We start from the raw sequence: 6,000 nt of genomic DNA, 5'->3' as shown, positions 1-6,000 counted from the left end.
GGGGCTGTCAACACCCAATGTCCTTGAAATTGATGTTACTTAAGCAGTTTTTTAAGAAAATTACTAGAGTTAGACCAAGATAATTCTGCAACGATTTTGATAACACATGCAGTGCAAGTGTTACTTTAAACGTCAAAACTTCTATGAAATTATGACGTATAAATAACATTTGCACTAGTAGCACTGCGTATGCTATCAAAATCATTGCAGAATTTTCTTGGTCTAACTCTATTCATTCACCAGTCAAGCTAACATGTAGATACAGGGTCAACCAAAAAACCAACCAAAAACGCGAGCGCAGCGAGCGCGAAATTTTTTGTTAACAATATCGCAAGGCCGGGTACCGATCTTCACCTGGGCCTAAAAGTCCGAAGTGCCCCAGTGAGGCGAACTTTCATGTGAAGTCAAAGCCGTGCTTCAGGCTTCAGGTTAAGTAGTTAAGCACAGACTCCAACCAATGTCCATTGTATTGAAAAGCGAGACCGCAGGCCGAGCATGGCGCAGTGAGGCCAAAGGCTAAGCTGAAGTAGAGGACATGTGGAACACAAACCAATGGTAAATTGAGGTAAAAAGTGAGGCTAAGGTCGAGCATTTGTATGAAAAACTGTACTGGGGACACTTTTAAGGGTTTTTTCTTCGTTTTAATCAATAGTCAGCTGTTCAGCTTCGCAAAATATTAACTATTGAGAAAATCAACTTTGCGGCACTAGTTGAGCGTAGCCTTTAGCCTCGCTTAAAATTTGCCATTAGAGGTAGATAGAAAAATAACTGAATAAGTGAGTGAATAAAAGCGAAAAAGACATCGTTCAACTCGGGCCGAGCTGATACTCGGCCAACGGCTACGTGCGGCAGTGCTATCTCATTCACTCCGATACAATTAGATAGTGTGCGCGTTATAGGTATTGACAGCCTCTTAAGACTGCGTCGACCGTCCAGTGGCGCTCTCATTAGTCGAATTGTGTTTTATAATAAACCAATTAATTTCTGCACCTATACATGAATCAGTATATGTAGGTATGTATTAATATTGTTGTCCTACTTATTCCCCAACTTTTGGTCTTTGTCCGAAGTACCATTTCGTAAGTTTCGGCCCGGCCGAAAGGTTCGGCCGTTTTTTGGCCGAAACCGAAACTACAGCCGAAACATGATTTTTTGGCCGAAACTGGCCGAAACCGAAACCGAAACCGAACCTTCGGTCGGACACTAGTTATTTTGTTAGGTATATAGCTAAATTGTTAGTTCGAGTACTACCTTCATACAATAGAAGGGTCACTTGCTAAATATCCCTATCACTAAAATTTGATGCATATTAAAATTAAACTAAGAAATAATGATACCGCTTAATTCTCTTCGGTAAACATTAAGTAAACAATAAAAGGGCATTCAGCGAACATGAATTAGAGAACTAAAGCTGCGCCCGAGGCTGATGATGATCATTAAAAAATACAACAATCGTTAATCATATTTTTTAAGGTCCTACTGAGTATTAGAGCTCTCATCAGCAACTAGTCACAGGATTCCTGGGGGCCTAGCTAAGCGACAATTGTCTACAAAAAACGTCAATCTACACTTACAGTTTAGACTTATTTTAGTTATTCGGTCTGTTTCCGATGTGATACCGATCTGTCAGTGTCAATCGTGACGTTTTTGGTTGATGAAATGTCACTTTTGACACTGACAGATCAGTATAGTATCAAAAACAGATCGAATTGGTCTATTAACTAATGTATGGAAATTATCACATGAGTTTTCGTTCGCATCGGTCATCCAGATACATTTTTACTTTTCTATTAGCGTTAGTCGATCTTAGCTAGGTCCTCTGATTGGTAACTGGTCGAAGTCGCATTGTTATACTAAATAATTCATATTTTATCATACAATGTGTCTTGAAACTCGTGTACCTAAAGTTTCAGATTATTAAGAGTAAAGGGGACGACCGGTGCTCCATACAAACGTAGTCCCTGTTTTTCTCTCTGGATATTGTGGACGTTATGGAAAATATTTTTTTTAAATTAGATGTTTATTAAGTATAGCTAGGTATGCCCTTTCGTTTGATTTTTAATTTTTTATTACTATAAGATTTAGGAGCGAAAATCAAATTCCATATACATTTTTAAAAGCTATACTATACTATACTGTTAAGGTGCTAAAATAGGTGAAGTTATAAATATATTGAATATGAAATTTACACTTAAACTTATTAATTATTTATTAACATGAAAACCGTAATTTTTAGAAATTAGAATAATTAGATAACACATATCGACCTAGTCCCACTGTAAGCTCAATAAGGCTTTTGTAAGGGTTCTGGACGACGATATATACTTGGTCAAGCAAATCTTGTCAGTAGAAAAAGGCGGCAAATTTGAAAAATGTAGGCGCAAAGGGATATCGTCCAATAGAAAATTTGAATTTCGCGCCTTTTTTTACTGACAAGATATGCTTGACCGTCTATATATAAGTATATAATATATGTACCTATAGATAGATAAATACCTTAATCGTATATACAAAACATCCATAACTCAGGAACTGAGTAAATATCTGTGATAAACACACAAATAAATGTCCGTACCAGGATTCTAACCCAGGATCTCTTGCTTCATATATTACGCTACCGACTACGCTATAGGAGGCAAATCTAGCCATAAAAGATACAATTTCCACACCCTTTATACGGATAAAACATTTACCCTACTTACACTTAAGAGCAGATGATAAACCGGTCGCACTAAAATATCCTTACTATGCGACCAGTTTTCATTGCACTATCAGGCCTATTCGGATTTCGAGATAATCACAAGATCTTGAAACGATTTAGAGATCAACTAGATCTACCTTAGATATCGACTAGATGTGACTTGGATATCTAAGTCATAACTTGTCGAAATCGTTCAAGAGGAATCACGGAAACGTCAAATTTGACATATCTATCTTACAAATATCTTTAAATTATCCGTATCGTAACTTGTTGAAGTCTAGTAGAAATCTAATTCATTTTCCGAATCGAGCCGTATGACTGTATAGGCGGCGCAAACTAGCAGCGGCCAATCATTTTCTATTTTCTATCCAACTCGAACCCGCCGAGAAACTTCATTAGAAAGGGTATCCCGATGCATGTTTTAAAATAATCAGTTTCCGTGTTAATTCTTAATTTACTGCCTGGCTGGTGATAATCCGATTGCGCGCGATACGACGCCGCCGCCGGCAAAAAGTAACTGGACGACATACTTTCCTGCTAGTAAACTAATCAAGACGCAATATGTGATGCAGATTTTCTTGCTCCATACTGATTTCTAATAGTTTGAGCAGTTTTGTAGGTATCGGGTAAATTGACTGGGCATTTACTGCTAATATTAGGTAGAGACGTGATGCAGATATTAGCTACAAACTTTAATTTAGCTCTCTTAAAAGAAAATTGTCATTTGAAACAGTCTACTTCTGAGTAAAGTATGAAATAGTTTTTATTATCAAGAATATAATCAAAAATATATTTAAAAATGTCATAATATACACATAACGAAAAAACACACTTAAAAAAACCCTATCTTTAAAAACCAATCTTTTTATTATGATACGACATAATCATGATGCCATCCTATCAATGGAGGTATGGAATAATTTAGTACACAAATGATTTAAGTACACTGATGAAAATACAAAATTAATATCAATAAAAAACAGATTGGCCTGCAGTTGATAAGACTGAAACGAAAGGGTTTAATGAAACCGAAGCGAAGCTAATAGTGCACCTTCCTGAGATAGCGATCTTTAATATAGTATGAGTGGGCGAAACATTAAAATCCGGGGAACGGAAGCCCGCGCCCGTTGGACTGACTCACTAACTACTTACCATCGATTTTCACTACTCATTTACATTACGTGCTTTAAATTAGTCTATATTTTATCTCTTTGTACTTTGATCTGTGACATGAGAGATCTCTGAATAAATGTAAATTAACAATTCATCGCCATGGTAAAAAAACAACGGGTTGCACTCCGGGAGTGCCGGCAGAAGTGAAAACTCAATGACATTGTAATCGTTTTTCGATCAGGTCACGTGCCCGTCTTATGTCTTACGAATCTTATGGTCACGTGACCTGTCGCGAGTGTAACATTTTTTCCCCATCACAAAAAGTGCACAGTGCCGCTAAAGAAAAGTTTTCACTTCAATAACATGATTTTATCCGCTGCAAAATAAATGAAGGACAAATGGATTCTATATTTTTAGAATTATAACGACGTTGAAAAGTTTAAATCCTTAAGTAAATCAGGTATATGTACTTATTGAAATAATTTATTGGTTTAGGTACTATTTATTACATGTACGACTGTACATAATTGTGTTAACTTTTGACACTGACAGGAATTTTACATTGTATGTAATGACTTAAATAGTATACATGGAGTCACAAGAACTAAGTATGTGTATAATTAATATAATTATGCCGGTTGAATGTTGAAGTTAAGAAAAACTTACTCTTCTATTAATAACTCAGTAATTTCCACTTATATTATCAATAAATAACCAGAACGACTGTACCACCTACATCGATTAGACTCTATGATGAATAAAAAACTACAAAGTTGCTTATTATATTTCTTCAAGCTAGGGTATTTATCTACTGACCTTTGACGTTATTGTAAAGTGCTTTCAGTTTTCTTTTCATTTTTTCGACAAATCCATGCACGCAAGTATGTTTAAGTTTGCCTGCTAATGATTGTATATGTATTGAAAAGATCAATATATCTACATATAAACACAAAAGCATTTGTAGTTTTATTCCAAGAAGTAATTTTATTCTAATACGGTGTAGATGCGGTGTAGCATTTGCCTCACATTAATTTCCAGTTTTATACCTAATGTTTAAATCAGTTTTTTAACCTAGGGGACTGAGTTGTTTTCGTTTACTTAACAGCATTAAAATGCAGGTTACTTGTAAAAGTAAATCAAGCTGTAGATAATTATATAAATATTTTTTAAATATAACTAGAATAGTCAACGTTACACTCATTTTGTACAACCAGGTAGGTTCTAAGAGCGAGAAATTAAAGTTGACCCTTGTTTTGAGTTATGCTTTGAGCAGATCTTCCTAAAGATTGAACCTTTCATTCTGCGGTGTGTCCCATGTTGCGGGCACAAAACTATGTTTGTCTTTGTATTTAACGAGATTCCAACCTTAGGTTATTAAAAAAAACACAGAGAACAAATTTTATTCCTGTATGCAACTTGTTTACAAGGTGGCCAAAAGGGTTTCCGCGAATTTAGACAGGCGGAACTGTATCTAAAACTTATGCAACTATTGTAAAAGCTGGCCGTCTCCATCAATTATAGACATGGAGTAAATCTAACGTGCACAATTAACAGAATTGTTCATCACTCAATGACCATACACAAATAATTAACATAATGGTTAATTTCGTAACTGGAAGTTTATGAGGATATGATATAAAGTAATAATTTTGTCTGCGTCAATATTAGACGTTACGTAGCAGTGATGGTAGATACACCGTCGAAACAATAGCGCGTCCCCAGGGTTTCGGACCGGAACACGTACCCCGATCCCTTATAAATGAAACTTTGAATTTGTACCTCAAAATATCTTACTTAATAATTCCAGAAACATCTTTAAACAGGATGCGGTGAGATTTTCCGTAGGGTTATTTAACTGGCAGTTATTTACTAGCGCTTTCTATCGTAGTAAATTGTATTTGTTGTTATTTTTATACAATTAATAGGTATTAGGTACATAGAGACATTTTATACTAATATAGAGATATTTAGAAACTGGCTAGTGTGATTTTGGGTACTCCTCGGATTTATTAGTTAAATACCGTTATTGCTACATATTTTTTAATTAAATTCTTTACACTACATTAGTAAAATCTCGTAAAGGTTTACCAAACCTACACAAGCCGGGTGTACGCGTAAGACACGAGATGACTATAACTTGATTACAAAGATGGGGCCAGGGGGCGCGAGAGGTGAGGTGGGATTAC

Source organism: Cydia splendana, chromosome 1 (assembly GCF_910591565.1).
Source record: "Cydia splendana chromosome 1, ilCydSple1.2, whole genome shotgun sequence".
Lineage (NCBI taxonomy): Eukaryota > Metazoa > Arthropoda > Insecta > Lepidoptera > Tortricidae > Cydia > Cydia splendana.
The sequence above is the reverse complement of the archived record's forward strand: the minus strand, read 5'-3'. Positions refer to the sequence as shown.